Source organism: Cyprinodon tularosa, unplaced genomic scaffold (assembly GCF_016077235.1).
Source record: "Cyprinodon tularosa strain WSP-4 unplaced genomic scaffold, ASM1607723v1 ctg23, whole genome shotgun sequence".
Lineage (NCBI taxonomy): Eukaryota > Metazoa > Chordata > Actinopteri > Cyprinodontiformes > Cyprinodontidae > Cyprinodon > Cyprinodon tularosa.
Genome location: NW_024038861.1, coordinates 813,390 through 837,082, shown reverse-complemented (window position 1 = coordinate 837,082; position 23,693 = coordinate 813,390). Strand labels below are relative to the sequence as shown.

The window sequence follows — 23,693 nt, the reverse complement described above, 5'->3', positions numbered from 1 at the left end:
AACATTCAGACACAGAAAATGTTTGTATTGTAAATGACAAAAAAATAGGGATAGTCACTCTGCATTAACAGCAGTGAAATTCTGACCTTAATGCAAAACTCAGCAAAAGTAAACAGTTTTTGTTTATTGAAGATATTATAATCAGTATTTGGGTTGTTTAGCATTTCAAGTCTGCAGGACAGATGTTGCTCAGAGAGAGGCTGCAGTCTGATTTGGTGCGTGCAGACACGTGAAAACAGGGGAGATGTCCAGGAAGTCCCATGGAGAGCCTGAATATGGCTAAGAAATGTAAGCACATGTGTTCTGCAATATCAGGTGAGTCTTTCCATAGGGCTTTTGCTCTGAAAAACATAAAGAACAGGACATTAGATTGCTAAAAATTACCGTTAGAAGAGGCTTGATTTATAACTAGTACAGTTGGACATCCTGTGGTCTTCAAACAGCTCAATATATAATACTCAGAGCTGCATTAGGAATTTGCAAACAGGTGCGACTGCAGCACTCTGCACTGGCCACACCCCCAGTAGGAAGCTCTGCAACTGTGGCAACAGGTAAACAAACACATCTAGTATAATCACTCTTCAAAACCATGACACAGTCTCAGTGCTGAATTACTGGAAATGGAAACAGGTTTAAAGATGACCTAAATCACAAAATAAATAAATTCATTACTTAAAAGTATAGTGGAGGATGTTCTTTGTCCGGGTGAATCATCAAAATAAGTGGTCCTCCTAATTGTCAATCATTCTGGTGATATGTTTACGTAAGGCCGACCTACGTGCTCATCCCCATTTTCACTTACCGGTGTTGAGTGGAAAAATTGCAAAGCTTCTTTTGGAAAGTGAGCTTGTATCAGTGATGCAAACAGCAACTTTTAAACAGAGCGTGCACAAAGAGAAATTGGCTCGTGCATGCTCTTGCTCATTTTAAATAGGCGTTCCCTCTCTGGAGCAGGTACAGGGGTGTGCATGTACATTTTATTTTAAAGTGGAGAGGCGGGTCTTTTCAAAAATCCTCCAGTATGCATTTATGCATGGACTGTGTGCTGTTTAACATTTTTCATTAAAGACTGATGAGGTCATATACACTGGCCACCAACCTGGCCTTTACCGTACAGCATATAGAACAAAAAGACTGCAGTGAATAGGTGAGATGTTGTTGTTACAGTAGATAGGATTTTTATACACAGCAGTTTCTTTTTTGTAATTAAGAAAATGAGAGCAAGAGAAGCCTTTCTGAAACATGAACTACCTATATCGTCAAACAGGAGGTAAATAGAACTGGTACAGCAGAATATAGAATGGAAGAAAATATTTCAACAAAAAAAAACTAACAAATTGCAGCATACTATAATACAGTGGTGGTTTCTCACCCAAGGCAAAACCCACTCCGTGAATTTCATTAAATGGATAGTCAAAAATGCATCGTCTTAATAAACTTGATAAAAGCAGTTATTAAACTGCATCAAATATGCGCAAAAATGTGCATCAATTAATGAGCATTTTGCACATTAATCAGCTGTTGAGCCGCTCTGGTACGCAATCTTCTCCCCGGTCTGGAGCAGCAGCTGCCTTCAGTCTCTAGGAGAAATCCCTGTTGAGGTTTCAACCTCGGTCTAGTGAGGTAAGCAGCAATAAAGTAGAGCTCTGATTGGATAATACGCCAAAATACGTCACTTCCAGTGAGGATAAAGCTCTTAGGCTGTGTCAGAATGTCCACCCTCACCCCTAAATCCCTCTATCACTATATAGAGCAGGGAATATATAGTGGACTTGGACTGACCATTCGGAGGGATGATCACTACTTTTCCCTTGCCATTGGTCACGTTACTCCAGCTTCCTGCAAGGTGAATGTGCCATCTTTTTTCTTTGTCACCACCTTCGCTACCCGACAGCGCAGCCACTGTTACAACAAATCCCATGAGAGCTCTCGCAAAGCGATCTTGGATATACTGTATCTGTTTGTCTAGTAACCATGGATGAGCAGTACTTTTCAAGATGCATTGTAGGAAATTTCGAGTCCACAATTTTTTCATCCGCTAGACCTTAGGACACTAATTTAAAATGCCGTAACCGCTATATAGGCGGACATTCAGACACACCTTTAGAGGGTCTAGGGAACAGGACTGGGTCGTGAAGCTGGTTGCTCGATGCTGATTGGCTAACCTGATTAAGGATTTTTGACTGGCAGTTTCCAGACAGTGAGAAGGTTTTCCTCATGAGTTGGGAGGGAAAAGTGATAATTCAGTCATCGTGCTGAACTCTTGCTGTGGTTTCATGAGTTTATTATTTCAGAGCGCTTCACAACAGCTATTTTCACCTTTTGTACTGATGTGTTTTTTGTATTTCAACAACTGTCAAAGCAATATGTGATGTTTAGATTTAATTAACACCATCAAGCCTCTCCTGAGACTAGCAGCTGCCATTACTTCAATAAGCCAGTCGTTATCTCTGCTCTCTGTAACCTCATGACTCTTCAACATAATATGAAGAATCTGGAGATTTTGAACTGGAGATGAACCAACACAGTATTTTTAAGGCCGATACCGATGCCGATAATTTTGACATCAGTCTAACTGATCCCTGCACTGCAAAGAATTAAAATCTTTCTTGAAAAATAACTGGGGGGTTACTAAGCAGGTAAAAGTGAGACACTTTGCCACTGAATTAGACAATTTATATTTAAAATAAGAAAATAAATTGCATTGCCTTATTTCAAGTTCATAATGTTTTATCTTATTTTAAGAGTAATATGACTAATTCCATTTTCAGATCATTTTATTTACCTGCTCAAATTAAGGGTAATTACACTTATGTTAAGACATTTTGGCACATTTTAAGACAGTTTTGCAGTGTGATATTTACTGACGACTTTTAGGGGCCAATTTTTGATGCCGGTTTGTTTTTTTCTTCCTCCATTTACATGGTAGAAATGACCTAAGATAAGACTGGTTACACAAGTCTCAATTCAAAGAAAAAAAAACATTATTAACAAACCAAAAAAAAAAAAAACATTAGCACTGGATAGCAATTTGTGGGAGGGGCAATGCATGAGTTTCACTGCTCAAAGCAATAATGAATCAGCAAACTCATGCATGATTTGGCTGATGCAGATACAAAAAAAAATGCTAATCCTTAAAAATAATCCTGACTAACTCTTATTAATGTTTTTGTTTTCTGAAACCTGAAGGGTTACTTTACTCAAAGATTTTTCAGCGCGTTACCTATTAGAGTTTTCACCCTAAATGCAACAGGATCCATGTAACTTCATAGTAGATTTTTTTCTTATAGTAGTAATACAGCAATAATATCATCTTATATGTATCAATAAAATATTAGTCTGCCAAGTAAACTAATATTCTATATTTAAACGTAAGAAAATGCATCTTTGCTCCACCAACTGGTAGAAAGGGGTTTGTTTGACCTGATTGTTAAGACAAATTATAGGGAATTTGTACCCAACAGGCAATGGTGCTGGTAAGGTGGGTCGCAACTCATTGGTTTTTCTTAAAATTCCAAGCTAAATAATGAGATTTTAAAAATGTTTGACTTCGTAAATAGCATGTGTTAAAGCGCTTCCCTCTTTGCTTTTAATCCACGTGGACAATTTTACGAGCAGCAATATGCCTTAGGTGTTGGAAGGCAACAGCAAAATGTGTGTGGCAAGATTGGATAAAAACCAGCCAGAAACTTCAGCTTGTTTACTCTATAAAAGCCTTCATAACAATTACCGGCCACATTTAACTGTGGGCTATAAAGTTTGATTTCACTTTAAGACCAAATTGAAATATTTAGAAAAAATATATATTGCTTAGATTGAAATTACTTTTCTATACCTATTATTCTAGGATTTTTTCTCCTTCTTCAGATGCTGTTATAGTGAAAATGACTTAGCACTCTGGTCAGTCAGCAGGGAACTACTGATTGTTTTCAGGTGTTTGGTCTTTGTTTGCATTTGAGCAAACAGTTTAGTTAAGTTGTTGATCCACTATATGAAGCTGTTGCTTATAAGGACAATCTGGAATTGTTCAGAATGAAGAAATCTCTCTGAGAAAAGATGAAAAATTTCAGCTAAGAACAATTATTTTTTTCTTTTAATCCACCTATCAGTCCCTTAGTCATTATATTACAATTATTGAGAAACATGTTGTAGTTACTGTAAAAACTTCTTCTGAAACCAGTTGAACATGAACACTGACAGATAAACAAGAAACAAACTGGAACACAACAAATAACCCGCAAAAAAAAGAAAAATCTAAAGAACAAATCCACTGCATACTTTCTAGATATATAAAGAAAAAATATTCTCAGCGTAACATTTCCTTCCTTTCTCAAATCTGTTGTCCAACATTTAATTGAAGGGCTTCCATGTCCGTCAACATCTCTGAAAAGTGAAATCAAAGCCTTTCCTCTCATAAGGTTTAATAAAAGTAGATAAGCACTGTGAAATGCCCCAAGCTCAGATCAGTTTTGATTACAGTTTGTTTTCATATTAGTTATTTCCAAGAATTATGGCTTTACTGAGGAGAAAATAGGCACTGAGCCAAAATGTATTTACAACACGAATTAGATATGCTTTCACTGTGGATAGTTTTTTTTTCTTTATTGCGTTTCAACAAAAAAAATTTTGTTTCTTTACAAGTATCCCCAACATAAACAGCCTGAGTGTACATTCTGTGCAGATGCTGATTAACAGAAATCCAGAAAGCCAACATGTAGGGCAGCTCTTATGGCAATGTGTAAACCATCAACAACTCTCCATTCATTGTACATCCAACATGTATGTGTCTAAAACATGACTGTGTCCACAACAAACAATAACAGATAGCTAAAGTTCTTGAAATTCTTACAACAATGTTCTCTATACAAACTCAGCTGTGCACACTGATAAAACTGAATGTAACAAGAGAGAATGTAAAGAGTCAAAATAATCGCAGAGCAATTTTCAGCATCTTTGAAATCCAGCATCACTCAGTAAATCCCACACATACTTTCTAAATGAATCACGACACACAAGGAAACAAGAAATTTCTTTCAGGGGAACATCTTCAGGTCGTGTCTGCTGTCTTGATTAAGCCCGTCACGTTTCAGATCCCACAATGCACTGCTCCCTAGCAACTCTGTCATAATCTGATGGATGTCTTTAATTAGTGCCGATTTCGACACCGTAACTCACATCAAAATAAAAAAAGGAAAAGAACTCCCTGCCTCACACAGGCATGTGTGTCCACAAACACACTTTAATAACGCTGTTTATTGAGGATCAGCAGAATCTAATCAGTAGGGACCAATGCTGATATGTTAATAGGTCATAATAGATTCATATGTCTAAAGAAGTAGGTAGAAAATAATATTCTGCAAAATAATCTAGTCCTTTTTGTCAAACTGTATGGTTTTTTTTTTCTGTAAACCAATACGCTAAATAAATACTCTCTTTGAAGAAAGCTGGCAGACAATTACATAGAAAGTAGCACCAGCTAATCAGTAGTTCCTCCAACTGATTAGTTTGAGAGCTTGTAGGTAATTTTTTAATAGCCCCAGACAAACATAGCAGGAAACAGAAAGTCCGCAGCCTTGAAATAACTTCCCAGCAGTCATAGCCCCAGCTAGGGTTGAATCCATACAGCTTCCCACCTGTTTGAAATTGGAAGCCAAAACATTGTGTTCTTCAGAATACTGAAACCTCTCACTGTCTTTGTTGGAGAGAAAAAAAAGGATGTCTCTGATCTACGCCATAATGTCTGTCCTGATTGTAGTCAAAACTTGAGAAATATATAACAGTTTAACAATACTCTGAAACCTCGTTTCTAGATGTTATGCTTGGCTGGAGAACTTACATTCTCAAACCAGATAACACATTTCCCGTCTGCGAAAAAAATTTTGTCGAATTCAGCTCTCATCCATCATTAGTGACACTGAAGTTAATAACAGTTGGGAGGGTGAATGATTTATCAGATCAGCACTCATGGCTCTTAACATTTAAGTTCTACATCTCTAAAAATGTCAGATGTTAAAGCATATTCTCATTAATATTAAAGTTGCAAAAAAATATCAGCTAATCTTTTTAGACTGCTATTTAAAGTTGGTCAGCTGTGACAAGTCTAAATGGATGATACTAAAATGTTGGCAATCGCAATGTACTACAACTGAACTGTTTTTTTGTCAACACGTAAACAGCAGTGGTCTTCCAACTAGATTCATGAGCCAAAACCACGTCAAACCACAGCGAATGATGCCACTGACATGTATGCATATTACAACCTTTATTATATAAACACACTTATTGTCATGCATTATTGCCATTTATTGCTTTATATTTTTTATGGCTGTTATCTGCTTAGGTCCACCAGGCTTGCTGTACACCGGTGTTTTATTATTTGTATTGCTCCAAAGGACAAATTAGTGACCTCAGGAGACTAGATCAAAGGTTAAGTTTTATTACATTTTAAGGAAAAAAACAGAAACATTTTATGTGTTTAAAGGTTATCCTTTGGTCATATTCAAGATGCCTTATTGTATTTTTTTATTTTAAAGTCCTCAAGTCAGAAGTATTTCACTATTTCCTCATTGATGAAGTCTTAGTGAATATTATAATTGATTCTAAGAGCTAGAGGTGTAGACTTAGGTCATGTGACTTTTAGAATCAAGGCGGTCTCAAGTTACAAATTCAGTGACTTTAGACGTATCATATAAAAATAAATCAAGCAGACTTTGAACCTGGCTCAGACTTTCACACTAATGTCTCTTGACTTCCCTTTTTTCTTGAACCCTTTGACTTAAAAAAAAAATGAATGAAGAGAATGTGTGTAAAAAACAAAATTTCAGCCACACATCAATGAAATCATGCCATGTTATCCCTCCCCCCTCCCTTAATTTCCCAGTATTTACTCCTTTTGTTGGTACTATCACCATGCTGGATTTACTGTTCTGTTTACCTGCTCTTCTCCTAATGACAGAAAGGACTCAGGCCATGGAAGAGACATCCCGTCATCCAGCACTATCAGGGAGATCTGTGCAAAGATTGAAAAGAAAAGAACAGCTGCATGTGGCTTCAACCAAACAAACAATGCAGCAAAATTCAGTACCATGTTAACTCCCTTTCAGTTACATTTTAAACCCAGGTTCACTGGTCTATTACAGCTACTTTGTATTTAAAGGTTTGCCACAAAAATCACCTAAAAATCCCAGAATACCATGTACCGAGGCCTTAGTCCTCGACGTGGCCGACCCAGTTTCGACTCCGGCCTGTGGTCCTTTGCAGCTTGTCACTCCCCCTCTCTCATACCGCCTTTCCTATCAGCCTCCTGTCCACAAAAAAATGAGCCACTACTGCCATAAAAACTCAAAACTAAATCCCAGAATGCACCTCTGTTCCTGCTGCTGCATCATACAAACAACACCATAGCCACTGGTTTTAAACATTTTTCATATTTCTGTCATGTAGAACTCAGAATGTATGTCAACCATAATTTTCTCTGTTTATGATAAAGTTTTGATCTAATCTTTTCACTTTTTTTTTAGACTCACTAATTGGTAACTTAGGCAATGAATCAAAGCAGAGAATTGAGGCGCACATTACCTTGTGGAGAGTATTTATACTCTCATCTTGGCAGCCAAAGGTGATGCTAACTTATTTGAATGTCTTATCTATTAAAGCTGTGTGTGTGTGTGCTGCAGAGATCTGCAGCTTAGGTGGGATAATCTATTGACAACTCAAGTATTAGTTCAGCTCTGCAAAAGTGTGGTCATTTTGAGAATGAAAGAAAGTCCTTAGTCCTTAAAACCCTGAATTTATACACTTGTGTTTTGCTGTCAATTAGGTGATAGATTAAATAGTTTTTTTTTTTTTTCAAATCAACATTGCACCTTTAATTAGTGTGAATTTGTTTAAGAAGCTAATGACTAAACTCTAAGGACTGACATGAAACATTTCATCTTGACATTTCAAATAAACCTAATTCATGCAAAAGTTGACTTGCTACACAGTGTCGTGACTTGTAAGGCCTTTCTTTGCAATAAGAAATCAGTGTTAGGAATTGGATGACAACATGTGTTCTTGAATAGTTAGTGTTTTATTTATTAAGGTGTTTTAATTTAACTAAATTCTTTAAAATGTGTTTGCTGCACCTTCCCATAATTTGCTATCTCATTGTTTGGACAAAACAAAACTGTATTAGAATTATAATTCAAAAATTTCTTTTGGACAACCATTGCTTTTCTTTTATTTTGAAAGGTCAATATATTAAGTATTGAAACATTATCTTACTTTACAGAACTGGAAGCTTTTGTCTGCAATGTTTCATTATTTAATCTTGTATTAAGATATGAAAATATATGGTTAATTATTTATATAATTTTACATAAATAATTAATAATTATTTATATAATTAACCATATATGGTTAATTATTTATACTTTATGGGCTGCTCAGTGGAGCAGTGGGTAGCACTGCCTTGCAGCAAGAAGGTTCTGTGTTCGATTCCCGGCCCGGGGTCTTAACCGCATGGAGTTTGCATGTTCTCCCTGAGCATGCGTGGGTTCTCTCTGGGTACTCCGGCTTCCTCCCACAGTCCAAAAACAAGATTGTTAGGTTAATTGGCTTCTCTAACTTCTCCTTAGTTGTGAGTGTGTGAGTGAATGGTTGTTTATCCTGTTTGTCTCTGTGTTGCCCTGTGATGGACTGGTGAAGATGGATGGATGGATGGATGGATGGATGGATGGATGGATGGATGGATGGATGGATGGATGGATGGATGGAAAAAAGCCTTAAACTGACATTGTACTCAAATTAATCAGATTACAAATTTTACTTATCAGCTGTAGCCAATGAAGAAGACAGTTATCCAACCATCCACAAAGAAAACTGCAATAGATGTAATAAAAACACTCTAGCACTTTCCAGGTCACTATATAGTAGAGTAAATAGGGCACCGGGACACTGACCTGCCAATCAATTTTAAACCATTACATTAAAACAATGAAAGACTCAGAACAGTTGTTAAATTTAAAAAAACTCAAATAAACCAGCAACAATGCTGTATCCTGAGAGCTTAAACTACAATCATGTATGTCTTGTTTAATTTAATTTTAAGTTTTAATGTAATAAAGAGCTTACCAGAATCTCTTTCACAACTGGCCTCCACTGACTTTCAATGGGATAAAACCGTCAGATCATTTGCATAAACAAAGAAAAGGACAACCATATTTCCTATGCATGAGCTCCAAAGGAAACATATACACAGCGAAAAGTGAGGGCCTTCAGAGGAGCAAAATCCAGCCAGTTGTAAGGAAAAACCTCTGCTAGAGAAACAATTTAAGTACTGCGCCCTTAAACCCAAAAGACTGACCCAAGCATCATGGTCCACCGTGTCAAGAAAGCAGGATTATAACACAAAAATCTCTTGAGTCTCCAGGTAATAGCAGACCACTAAAACTCTAAGGCAAGCTGTTTTTAAACTTGGACGTAAATTTGTATTTTCTATGAGGGACAATAGATGCATTTATATTCTCTGCTACATTTTTACAAAAGATCCAATATATATCGGTATTGTATGGTTATTGGCCAATATTGATTTAAGAATATCAAGATTGGCCCAATATGTAAAACTAGACCAATATTATCAACCAATGTTTATTTCTGCTGTCAGTTTTTCATTGTGTTCAAAGGGTAGAGAAACATATGATATATGGTGAATATTGTTTATTGGTCATAATGGCAAAAATAATATTGTTATTGGTTTAGACTTTAATATTGGTGCATCCTTACTTTTTTTAGAATATTTCTCCCTAACTGGGTCAGATCAGTTTTTCTAAAAATAAAATATATATATATATATGATGGCTTCATACTGTAATTCCTTGAAGAACTTCTTATAATTCAGGATTGCATCTAGTATCGGAGCAGACCTGTGCTTTAAGATTTTCAAGCTTTTTGGACCATTTGTCAAATACCTATGTGTGAACGTGTGTGTCTGTGCCCAAGTAAGTTACCTTGTGAGGACAGTGCAAGGCTAATTTCCCAGGAACATGCAACTTTTTGGAGACTTACAGGTACTCAACAGTAATACTTTTTGACACAGCTGGTCAATGCCACAACCCGACCTTCCCAGCAGCAGAACCACCTAGCACCAGGCAGGAAAAACCTCACAAGTGTTCCAAACCTGATAGGCAGCCATTAGCAGAGGCAAATGGCTTCCCCTCAGACAGGTCATGGGAGCAAAGACACAACTAAATTGTGGGTCCACCTCTGTTGCCAAAGCAAAGGAAACCTTAAAACCTAGTTTACCACCAATGAATCCACAATGTTACAACATAACCCAAGCACCCTGCAAAATCACCACCCCATCAGGCTTCCCTCCTTTAACCGCATTAGAGCCAAAATACCTAAGCTGAACCAACATTCTCCTCTGAGTCATTGCGGGTGTGTAGGGAAGTTCAAAATTAAATTCTCAGGGAGTTCATTTTGAAGCTGGAAGGCTGTTTGCTTTGTATCTGAAGCTGGAAGGCTGTTTGCTGTGTATCTCTTGGAATTTGGTATGGAATTTCAACAATCCCAAAAAACGACCTTGATGAAAGATTAAAGATCTTTGAACAAAAAAAAAAATGAACAAAAACAACCAAAAGTGAATTTTCAAAAGTGAATTAGGTGTTTGTTGACACCTAAACATTTGTGTTCGGTTTGCCTGGGTTCATCAGAGTTCTCTGTGTCAATCCTTCATCTTCCTGCAAAACTATCTTCATCATTCCGCAGCAAATTTCAACACTTCTCTGACTGAATGCTCAAAAGCGCGTCTACAATAAATATCAATTGAGATTCTATGTATTTATTGTTTATTTTATAATTATTGGTGAGAATATTAAATGTTTTAATGTCATTTTTGAGTTAAGTTCTACAAAGTGACACAGCAAAAAATGTTGAGGAAAATCTCTAGGCCAAATAAGAACGCGATGGACCTGCACATGCCGATAACTAACCCTGCATGCTATTTTGTAAAATGGCCTAAAACATGGAAGTGGCAGCATCATGATGCATGAATGTTTTTCATTATCATTAATAGATGGAGCTGAACACAGGGTAATCTTGACTGTGAGCCTGTAAGATGCTTATCTTATGTTATACAAAAACCTTTCAATCTGAAAAACTCACACGGAAAGAAAAGACAATTAGAAGAGTTTTATTGATACTATTACTTAAGTCTTTGGTGCTCATACCTCGGAAGGAAACACTAGCGCAGAATTTGCTTTGTTATGCATAAACAGGAGTGGAGAGGATAAAGTTGGTCAGTCCATGATTGCTGGCTGGCGAGACTGTGTGGGCTGCATGAGCTGATACTAGTGCATCACTCTGGGATCTGGAAGTCCATCTTGGATAACACTGGAAGGTAAACCTATCCATGATTAGCAAGCATGAAGTGACAGTGGAGAGGAAAAACTCCCCTTTGGGAAGAAACCTCTGGCAGAACCAGGCTGCCTTTTGTGAAATTGAGTCCTTTTAAGATGAACTATGGATGCTGGCTGATCTGTGACAAAGGTGAATAGTAATGGTTTCCGCCTAGGCTCCATTTTTAAAAACTCCAGACATAAATTCAATAAGCGATCTCTACCGGTGCCCTTTCAAGATACTCTCCATATTATTAGTCTGGGCTTCAGCTATTTTGTAAAGAAGAATGGGCAAAGATTGCCGTTTCCAGATATGTCAAGCTTGTAAATACATCTCCAATAAGACTTGTAACCAAAATTGTGGCAGTAGATGATCAATATAGATGAACAACAGCCTGCCCCACTATCGACTAAGGGCAGACTATTGAGTTTTCTGAGTTGAAATTTGGTAACATTGTGTTATTTTTGTTTCACTACTATGTAATAGTTTAACAATTTGTGAAGTTTTTCTTTTCTTTTTTTTTTTTACAATACTACATTTTATGATTAATGGTGTAATCATAGCAAATAGTATAAACAGCTGCACTGAAAAAATGACCCAGAAATAAGTCAACATTTCTTAAATTAAGTGTATTTACCCTACCTTTGGGCAGGTAAATAAGATGATCTGCCAATGGAATGAGCATTTTTACCCTTAAAATAAGATAATTAGATAATATGCACTTGAAATAAGACAATGCAATTGTTTTTTCCCCTCATTTTAAATGTAAATTGTCTTTTTCCATTGGCAAAGTTTCACAATTACCTCCTCACTTCAAGAAAAAAACGCACTTATTTTAGGAAAACAATGACTTGTTGAGATTTACATTTTTTACCAGTGTCATGTTGTGAGATGTAGAAAAAAAAAAATAGGATAACATCAAAGCTTCATGCACAGTGTAAGCATGACAACCTTAAGCAATTACGCAATGCATAAATGACATTTGACCAAAAGGCAATAACACTGATGGTTTTATAATCCTGTATCAGTGCAGGATCACACTAGTGCTTGAATCCACTACTCCCAGAGAGATTTATGAAGTCTGCAGCTCCCGTTCAGTGCGCAGTGCATCAGCAGAGCGCCAGCAGCTGGCTCAAAGGACGAACAGCAGGTTGCCAGACTGAGCCTCAGAGCTATTTTAAACCGATTTCTCTCGTTCAAAAAAACGGTGATGTCAGCAGAGACTGGTCTACTTGTTGGATGAATCTCATTCATGTGGTAGTAAAGTCCTCTCTTTGCGAGGACGGAAGTTAAGTCACATGCGCATTGACAAGCTGGAGGGCTGCGTAATGGAGATCGTGGGAAAGGACAATAATTTGTGAACTGCGTACGGGAATGTCAGGAGGGAAGCGTTCGTTTGATACCCCGTGAGGGCACCCAGGTGAATCATCTGAGCAGCAATGAAGACGCACCTAGCAGCGTCTGTTTCCAGCTTTAGCGCGCACGGACTATGAATGAGGAATGACCAATGGTAAGTAAACCTGGGCTTCTTAAGCGCTCTAAAAACCAATCCGTCGGTGACGCACAACAGAAATTTACCCCAATTTAAATGCTAGGATAATTTTAACACCCAAGATTACGAAAAAAATGTAGTTTAGATAAAAGGCGTTCATTAAAAGGAAGGTGGAATGCAACATTACAGTGAAACTTACCCGCAGCCACAAGCGTGCGCAACCGTCTCTCTGCCTTCTCAGCCGAGCGACTGGCGCAGTTGCTTTAGGTTGTGGACTTAAATGGCTTTCCAAACAGGGGAATTCCGTATGAATTACTTCCCATCTGCCAGTCAGAAGGAAACTGATAGTTTCGGGATTTAGTCTAGTTAGGAAAGTTGTTATCAGGTTTAGAGGACGCGCCTAATAATCCTCGCCAGCTGAGATTTACGACAGTGGAGTTAAGAGATAATCACAGGTAGACATTTATATGAAAATAACCTGTAAGAAAAAAAAAACGTGTAATGCAAAAGCGTGGGAAGAATGACACTTATTTCTAAATACATTACATAAGAGCCTACTAGTTCTGGTGAATACCTTTTATCAGATTTTAGGTTTAAGCCTGGTTAAAACCTCATTTGGTAACTCCAGCCTTTACAACTGGAAAAGTGTATCAGTAAAATTGAATGGTTGTAGCTTTGTTAATGTTAAGCAAAACAAATGTTTTCATTAAATGCATCAGATGACCTACCTTTACATACTGTAGGCTATAGAGCTGGAGCGGTGCGACCTATCTCTCTTTGAAGTGCGCTAAAATATTGCTAAATTATTGTAAGTAGGTGTACTAAATACAGGAACTTACAGCTATGCTGATGCACATTCTAAAGTAGCTGCATCCCATTCATTTTCCCCCATTGTTTAAAAGAAAGCCTTAACATTAGTTGCTAAATATATTACAGCAGTTTTTTGTTTGTTTTTTTCGTTTTTTTACAAGGATGTTCTTTTTTTTTAAGGTGACTAAAAGTTGAGTTTGTAAACCTTCCAGGTTCTGTGTGATAAGTAAAAGCTTCATATTCCTAATAACTGGTTTTGCCACCCTTGGTAGGATATGATGTTTGCAAAAACTTGTGAATTGTGAAGGAAGTTTGGTCCACTTTTTTTTTTGCAGAGCTTCCCTGATTCAGCTCCCCTGTTGTTGTTTTTTGTATAAACAGCCTGTTAAAGGTCGTGCTACAGCATCACATAAGTATACGGGACTTTGACTAGAGCACTGATTCCCAAAGTTGGGATACACACTTATATTAAACTGGACAATATAAACGATAACTGTTTTTTGCTTATATAGATAAAATATCACAGCCATCACCTTGATTAATGCTGTTTTTGTTACTATGGGTACCTGATGAAATATTTGTATACTGATCTATATTTTTATGTCCATTCCAGTATAGCATTCCAGTATTATTTTGTAGGTCAGAACCCTTAATGTTTGGAAACCACACTGTTCCAAAACCTTAACGTGATGTTGTTTCCTACAATTCAAAGCAGAAATGTCCTAAATGTTTTGGCACACTGTCCTTTCTTTGTAGCCAAACTAATTATTACTGGATATTCTCCTTCAATTGATGCTTCCAGTGTTTATGATAAATTATCTATGTCCTGAAACAGCAATCTAGACTGTCACGCCATGTTGTTTAAAGGCCTTGCTAGTTTTACACCAGCTGTAGAGGAATATGCAGATTCAACAAGGTTAGAATTATGTCTTCCCGGTCCGCAGAGTTTTTCTTTAAAGGCCTCAGGTATCATCAAGATGATGTATCGCATACTGTATTTGACTCAGAGCCTTTTTTTTGTAATTTTCGGTCAGTATTATTAATCATTGTGAAACTCCCTGTTTTGTGGCATTTTTGACTTTTTTTTCCCACAGTTTTCACAGTGCTGCCCAAACTAGCAGATAGTGTCCACTTCCTATAGCACGTTTTGGAAGTTTTTAAGTGGTATTATAAAATACAAACAAAGTCTTTTGTTCTTTAGATTGAGACTGAGTTAAATGTTGCTTAAACTACAATATGAAGTAAAACATGAAAAAGAAGGCTTGCCTAAAGATGAATGTTGTATCAGCACTGAATCATGGCTCTGCAGACATGATTGAATAAATAAGAATTATACTTTACTTGATTATATCTCTTAATTGAGTTTTGTATGTAACAACAGTGTGAAAAGTACGCTTTGTGTTTTTAATAATATTTGTGCAGATGTGAAGTTCTTAATGCAGCCCTGTCTTGAAACTAATAAGGTTTTATTGCAGCTCTATGCAATATTTCAGTTTCTTTTTTTTGTTTGTTTGTTTGATTGTTTTTTGTTTTTTTCAAATTGCAATTTAAATATATTGAATTGAGTAGTGAAGTTTTATCCCCAGTTGATCAAGCTGGAAGCTAAGAGTGTTTCATTCATCTGTGCATTGCCAGATAAAGGAAGTGAGATACTAAGGACACAAAATATCCTGGCATTTCAGCACTTACTGGGGTTTAATGTTGCAAAGAGCTTGCTCCAATTTTACATGCATGTCATTTGATTACTCCAACATTTTAAGGTCATGCCAATTTCGATAAAGTACCTTACTAGTTTATGCATCAATGTCTCTGAATTTTCTGTTTGCATTATAGATTAAAAACTAGTTTACTAACTTTTCTTTATTATTCTCTTCTCCATTTTCCCCACATATATTGAAGCCTCTTCTTTGCATCAGTCTCCTTGTTCTTGTGCTTCTACCACTGTCACTCTGCTGTGACAAAAACTTATCGGCATTTCAAGACCTTAGTATGATTTTACCAGCACAAATGGAAAATATCGTAAGTATCAATGAGTTCAAAGAATTTTTGGATGTTGTCTATGAAAGAGGGACAAAAATCTCACTGAACAAGCAAAATATATTTCAATTAGTTAAGAATTTTGTGTCAGTTTGTTTATTTTGAGATTAGGTAATTAAACTTTCCAGAAAGATACAAACGAATCATCCTTTTTTTGATATTGCAAATTGGAAGATTTATTGCTAAATCTCCGAAAGTAATATCTATTTTTTTATTATTACTGCATATTTATTATTTTTTGTAAAAACCCTGGGTTAAAACACAGTGATGGTTATAATTAGTAATTGTTGTTTTTCTAATGAAATAAAACGAAAATGAAATTTCCAAGACCCAGTTAGAAAAACTCTAAATACAAGTAGAGACGTTGGAACAAATTTGCTAAAACTGAAGATGAGACTCTAACAACAGCATAGGTAACCTAATATTAGAAGAGTCTAGGGTGTGTGTGTGTGTGTGTGTGTGTGTGTGTGTGTGTGTGTGTGTGTGTGTGTGTGTGTGTGTGTGTGTGTGTGTGTGTGTGTGTTTGTGGGGTGGGGGGGTCCCCCGATATAGTGACTAGTTACCTGTTATGAAAGCGAGTAAACCAAGACAAGGTAAGAAAACAAACTAACTGTTACTTTTTAATTTATTTAAGAGGAAAAATCTGACAAAGGAACTGAAAGACATATCCTGCCAAGAGCTGAAAAACAAAGTGCCAAACTGTACGGTGCAAACAGAGGAAGCTGTGAGTATAACTTGAGTTAGAGATTTGGGCACACCTTCTATCCTCCTTCAGGCGTGCCTGATCTTTTCACTGTGACACTACAACCCAGTTTTTGTAATTCCTTTTTTTTCCTTCCTCCTTAAAGAATGCAGACCTTTAGAAACAGAAACAATTTGTACAAAGGAGCCCTGTTTCTGTAATACAAGCGGAAAGTTTTTTAGTGAAGTTGCTGATATATAATTGAATGCAAGTGTCCAAACCATCATCTTCTACACAGTTACTTTTTTCTATTTATTGTAGGTTAACATAAAGTGGGGACTCTAGCAAAATGAATGCAGATCCCACTTTCTTGCAGAAATATTAGCAGTGACTCACATATGATTTTCCTGCAGGATATCATGGAAACCTTGTTCTTGCAAGCCTGTGATATGCTTCGTCTTCAACCGATGAAACAAATGGCTGGAGATATCCTGACGTCATTAAAGCGCCATTGTCCTGTAAGTGCCCAAAGAGGAAATCAAACATGAGAATGTTTTTTTTTTTGTTTTTTTTCCTATGTGTTGATCTCTTCATGAGATGTGGAATTTATAATATTCAAACGAATGTTGGCAGGCTATTCTGTTTCCTTTTGTCAGGTAGAGGGTGACTCATCGTTCCTTAGTCATATGTTACTGGTTCATTTTCATAATGTATATGAACTGGCTTTTTGCTGCTTTGAACTAGGTAGAAAACATCCAATTCTCAGCTGGAAACTGAGAATCATGTGATTGTTTCATTTTATGTTTTCCTTTTATGTCGCCTTTAATTGTCTTCTGACTTTAGCTGCTATATAAGAAAATGTGAAACAGCACTCTAAGGTTCTTTCTGGACTTAATGAAGCCAAGATCACGTTTCAGCAAAATGCTACCAATGGTTCCTCCTCTCACTAACAACCTTAGAGGGCTGGTTTTCCACATTTTTTCTTGTGCATTAACTCTAACACTGTGCACCAACCGGCTCTGTCCTTTTTTTTCTTTTTGGAGTTGTGCGCACTTGGTTTACTTCTATTGTTGACTTACTCTTATAATTAAAAGTTAACATACAAGCATGGTTTTTAACTAATACATGGTGGAAAATGTCTCCTGTTGTCCCTGGATAAGCTTTATTTACACTACTCTCATGCACACTGTTTTAGCTGTGCGGAATTTCTATGAGATTTGATGATGCAGCCTCATTGTTGAAGTCTGAGTCATGAGCTTTATCAAAGTCAAAGCCTTTGTACTTCAACAGGCTTTGTACTATTGCCTCACATTGTGGCATGGTTTAAGAACTTCTTTATTTGATCTTAGACTAATTTATGTATTGCTGTTTGGATTAACACAGCTGATTTATAAGGTAGAATAATCCTGACCTGGTTGGTTGATTTAATCAGCCAGATATCCCTTTCTATTTTTGTCTGTGAGCGTAAGAAATGTATGAATAAAACACTTTATGTTTTATTCCAGTAGAATGATCATATATTACCTTTTTCTTTTTTTTACTACCTTCATCAATAAGTATGTTTTCAGTTTTGTTTGGTGGGTTTGTTAGTTAGCAGGATTAGTTGAAAAGTTCTGAACAGATTTTGATGACAATTTTAACGGGAGTGTGCCTCGTGCCAAGGAATGATTCATTCAATTTTAGTGATGATCCAGATCATTAATCCAAGTATAGGAAATTTTTAAAGGATAGTTTGTGAGATATGGATATTTGGAGGAACAAGCTGTTCCCCTAAGAACCAGAGCAACTGTGACCATTGACAGCTTCAGCATCAGATCAAAAAGTCCTGAATTATTATTCCGAAGAAGTCAAAGTCTCCATTTGCTGATCAACAAATAAAGCACAGTGCAGATCAAATGAAGAAGGCGAGAGCAGAACAGGCACCAAAGAAACACGCCTTTCCTTGCTTGTAGACAGATTTTAAGGACATTTTTCAGAGGTGCGCCTCACGCCAAGGAACTATTCATTTAAACCTGGAAATGATTATTACTATAGTTGCAAGTCATAATTTGTGGCAAACTCTGCGGCTCTGAGTGCTCTTGTGAATTCGTTTTTTGCTTTATTTGTTTTTACTGATATTATCTAAACTTTGCTTTATCTACGTATATAGCACTTTGGCCTCTGTGTATGTTTTAGGTGCTCTATAAATAAAGTGGATTGTTTTGGATAGGCATCCGTATGAAGTTCTCGTCTGGGGTAAAAACTCAGCAGTTGACAAAATAAAACAGGTAAAAGATAAAGTATGTATAGTGCTGCAAAATATTGGTTGTCTTTGGATTACCTTGAATTACCTTTAATTCTTCATTTAAATGTTTCATATGTTACAAATAACCTAAATAGTTTTTTTTTCTAATAGGGAAAGGTATAGTGACCTTCTTTCAGTCAGCTGGCTGGCAGTGGGGGTGGACAGGGAGGAGCAGTGCTACCTAACTCTATAATCTATACAAGTCTTTGGCATCTCATTAAAAAGGAACTTTTGTGAGAATGGTACGGCGTTTTCACAATTTCCAATCCACAGAGCTGCTGATACATGGTTTTCTTTAATGCATTGTAGGCTGCACTATTAAAAAATGGGGATTAGACAAAAATTTAACTTTAAAGCTGAATAGATTTTTAGGAAAACCAAAATTCCCTGTTTTTTGCCTTTGATTCTCTGCTAGTCGCAGGCGTCTGCATTTGGATCATGTTTTTCTACCACATATGCTACATTTGCTGTAATGTCACCTTACATAATAATATTTCCAACCATGCTTAACATTAACTTTTCTTTTTTTTTTCTTGTCATTTCAATTACCTGTAATATGTTGCTTATACCTGTCAGACTATACCTTATGCGTATAAGAGCGGTACAAGAGCCGTCATGTGCAAAAGTAAACGCAATGAAATATGCGTTATAGTCCAACTGCCTAACTGAAGCTATTTATTGCGTGAACAGCTGCTGTGTGGCAAACATAAAAAAAGACAAAGGAAATTCTTTGTTGTGTTTTTGAGAGATCTGACTGCCATTTTACCATATTTGACTGTGTGGATGCTGAGACACAGAGAGCAATGATGGAGCAGGGATGTTAACAACTTTCCAGATTACATTTATTCAGCACTGAAACATTTCAAAGCAGCTTTTAATCATGTATGTCAGCACCTTTCCTCTCAACTCCAAAGGTAGAACACTAGATGCACCCCAGTGTATGGGACTGCAACAAGTGCAGATTATCATATGCCTCTATACGTCCTCTAACTCTGTATATTAAGGAGTTTTTATGTCTCGCTGTTTCTCCACCGTGCAGTAACATTATTTGGTTTGCCAACTGCTACCACTTCTTATTGGGTTGCACAAAGTTGTGACAAATGCGACTTAGCCTTTGTCGTTCCTAGAACCAACATATGAATATAGCACGCGTGTGACCTGGAAATACGGAGCAGATCCAATGTTCATTAGCGCAAACAGAGCATCCGCATAGTTCAGAGTGAAACAATGTTATTACAGAGTCAGTGATGAGTTACCTGAATAGAAGTTGTATTAATCATGTATAAGTGTTGCATATTTGCAGTTGCATACATGGGCATTTTGCAGTTTTCCAACATGCCCAGAAAAAATCCAAGGCCCCCATATTTGTTGAGAGATTAATTTAAGTATGCAGAGGTTTCAAACATGTATACAAGACTGCAATAGATATTTCATTAAATAGCAAGACAGATTCTAGCTTATGTCTAAAATGTAGATATTCTTAGATTTGTAATGTTAAGACAATTTTTAAACTACACATTTGGTGTGTATGTATGTCCATTTTCCCTCTAGACTCATTTGTATCTCTATCTTTATTTAACAGACAAAACACCCCAAGTTACACAGAGGAGCGACGCCAAAAAACCGAGCGGGGAAGAAGATGAAAAAACTTTGCAAAGCTAACGCAATTCTGTCTTCCATGACTGTGTGCTACGAGAAGCTGAACATGCTATGCAGGACATGAGACCGAAACAAAAGAAAAGCTGCTGTCAGTCTCTCTGCACTGGGCTGTCGTTTCGGATTAAGCAAGAAAAAGCTTCCAGTTAATTCAAGCTTTCCTGTAAAATATCAGTGTATCCGTCTTGCTGCTGCTTTGGGAGTTGCACGACTACTGACTCTTGAGATCAGTTTCCAAGCTAAACAGAAACAAGTCACAAGCGAAATGAAACAGAACTGCTCTTCCAAGTCTGACAGACTGAACTTTCTCACGGTGTGTGAAGGAGGAGCCTTGAGCTTTATGTTTCAGGTGCTGCAAAGAGGAACTTATACAAAAGGCATTTGAAAACATTTAGACAGTGGTTTAAGATGTGTTCATTGAATAACCTATTTCAGAAGATTAAGTTAAAAAGAAGCATTCGTGTTTTTACTTTCGGGAAAAAAACCTGGAAATATGGTGTTCAAATGAAGTTTTGCTTTCACTTTGGAAAAGAATGGCCTGACTAGTCCCAACATATTTTTGTTATCTCTGTTATCTATAGCCGGTTGTTTTGGGCCATTTCACGTCATCAGCGCTGTCTTCAGTGACAATGTGTTCATTACCTGCTTGCAATGATTGATATATTAAAAGCATATTTTACCACAGATGGCTGAGTGCAGCTCAGAGGCCTTATTACTTATGTGGGAGACATCGGAGAGGCCTTTCCCACAAGTTTAACTTGTGTTTAATGATACTTTTTTCAGTTAAAAAAAGACAAGTCATGCTCAACCAGCAGCCGTGTAGTATTTGTATGAGAAATGTAAAATAATAATAATGTAGGAATTCAGCCTTTGCTCTTTTTCTCTACTACTACTCTCATTGCTTCTTTTTTTCAAAGGTACTTTAATGTAGCATTTTAACCAGATGAAAGGTTCATTTCTAAGTATATATATATATGTTGTATATGAGATTTCATTGGTTTCCCCTTCTATATTTATAATTAAAGATTTGTTTGTACCTATGACTCTAAATAATTTACTATAACATCCTTTAATTAAAAGGTCTTAGAAGCAAATTACGCATGAAATTACATATGTGAATTAAAGCAAGTAAAGCTCCAAAACTCTACATTGGAAATACAATTGTTTGCATTTGTTTTCTGTTTGTCAGAAAGGCATTGAGGAATATTTTTTAGGTGGAACTACTATTTTAAATGTCACCAACTCAGATTTATTGATGACTAAACAAAGAAGAAAAAAATATATATTTCGCCTTTTTTTTCCTAAATAAACACTGCAAAACACCATGAAACCCTATTTGAAACTCTGGATGAAGCCTCAGACTTTATAGATCCTCATCTTGACTATAACTCAAGCAAATTTGGAACTAATAAGTTGAAGCATATTCGTTCCACAAAGGTTTTAGTGAGCAGTATGCTAGTTGGAAATGTGATTTTGTCAAAGTGGTGCCAAAAGTGGCCAAATGCATTTTTCCACTCATAAAAGGGAATCTGGCAAGACAAATATGCTGATTTACATTATTGGAGACTTTATGCATAAGGCAAAACCTTCGCTCCTAAGATCTAGCCATTGTTTCATTGAAATTTGCAATTGAAGACACAATTCATCCTCTGACATGGGAGCTGGCTCAGAGCTCGTCTGTCATGGCTGTGTGTTTCCTGGACGGGGCCGCCTTTTGCAGCTGCTTTTTGTGTCTCTGCTTCTGTCTCCTTGAACCCCAGTCGGCCTCTGCAGATGGCCACTCACACTGAGCCTGGTTCTGCTGGAGGTTTCTTCCTGTTAAAAGGGAGTTTTTCCCTCTCCACTGTCGCTACAAGCATGCTTAGTGTGAGGGATCGTATTTGAGTCAATACAATCAACTGGTTTTCCTTGGATAGAAAACTGAATAAATTTGACTGTATGGTCTGGTGAACTGTAAAGTGCCTTGAGAGGACTTGTGTTGTGAATTGGCGCTATATGAATAAACTGAATTGAATTATATTACCAAACTGACTAGAAAATAAGAATAACACAGCAAGCTTGAAATGGTCTCACATACCTCGCGGAAAAGGTCTGAGCCTCTAGTTTCCATAGATACTTGCCATTGGGGGGTGGGGCTAAAAATGAATACCTGCTGTTACATTACTCCCGCAGTCATACAAGTCAGGTGGAATTTGTGAAAAGTATGTTTTAGAATTTTTAAAGCCCAATTTGAAAGGCATGTGGATGAAACACCATGTGACTGTGTTTAGGTCATTTCTATAAATAGATTTACATGAGCAGGTATCAGATGGGTCCAGTACCGGGCCGCTGGGCTCAAGGGGTTAAGGCCTCCATTTTCTTATGCAACAGTCAGAAAGGAAAACCAATCTTTTTAAAGACATTTATTGATGTTTGATATACATAGCAACAAGCGCACAACCAGATATAGTGTTAAATGCTGCTAACAGAGCGAAAAAAATCCAACTCGTTTGGTTTATTTAAATATTTCTAATTTTGTGACATGTTAATTTTTCTTATTGTAAAAAAAAAAAAAAAAAAGAACAAATAGTTTAGGCAGAACTCATAAACGTAGACTGAACTATAATGGGCTTAATAGTGACTCTACAAGAGGAATTTAAAAAAGTTGCAATGCAATGCATTTAAATGTTTTAAACAAATTTAAATAAACACAGAGACAAAATCCTCAAATCAGTTCATAAAAATGAAATCGATTAAGAAAATAAATAAACGCTACCATATAAAACACTGAAAAAGAGAGGGAAAGATTCAATGCTACATTTGTCTTTAACTGTAGTATTATTGGACATTTTGCCACTAAAATGAAATTAAATAGAGCGCTAAGCTTTTATATCTAATTTGTATTAGGAGTAGCCCCTGTCTAGATAAGAAGTGATATGCTACAACCTTTTTTTTTCCATTTTAAAAGCCAAGCTGCTTCTTTTTCAGTAGTCAGTGATATTGCACTTTTATATGAAAGCCTGTTTTTAGAGCGGAAAACTGAAAGAGTTTCAGGTTGGGACAGAAATTAAAGGGTAAATCAAACCCATCTCCAACAAGCTGCACTTCATCTTATTTTTGCAATTGTGCAAAATACTTCTAAAAGTGGATTTTCACACATTTGATCATCTCAGGATAGTAACGTTACTCACATAAATGAGAAGAGTTTTGCAAGTTCAGCAAAGCTAGGATAATTTGGTTAGGATCTGCACTCAGACAAAACAATCTAGTTGGGACTGTTGTCTTGTGCACGAGGCTTTAGCTGTGCACTCCAGCAACCAAAAAAAAATATCCAGCAGGGTGTGTGAAATCAAAAATGGAAAATTTATTTTTTG

General features: G+C 36.7%; 2 long non-coding RNA genes across 2 annotated transcripts; one reads left to right on the top strand and one right to left on the bottom strand.

Annotated features, from left to right (window-relative positions):
- Window positions 1-208: 208 nt before the first annotated feature.
- LOC119784629 lies at window positions 209-13,187 on the bottom strand. Its single transcript, XR_005280950.1, has 3 exons — window positions 13,071-13,187; window positions 6,935-7,009; window positions 209-341 (listed from the first exon to the last, which is right to left on the bottom strand). It is a non-coding gene; the product is annotated as an uncharacterized LOC119784629 (long non-coding RNA).
- LOC119784628 lies at window positions 12,443-16,865 on the top strand. The gene is made up of 4 exons (XR_005280948.1): window positions 12,443-12,889; window positions 15,581-15,700; window positions 16,353-16,442; window positions 16,814-16,865. It is a non-coding gene; the product is annotated as an uncharacterized LOC119784628 (long non-coding RNA).
- The last annotated feature ends 6,828 nt before the right edge of the window (window positions 16,866-23,693 follow it).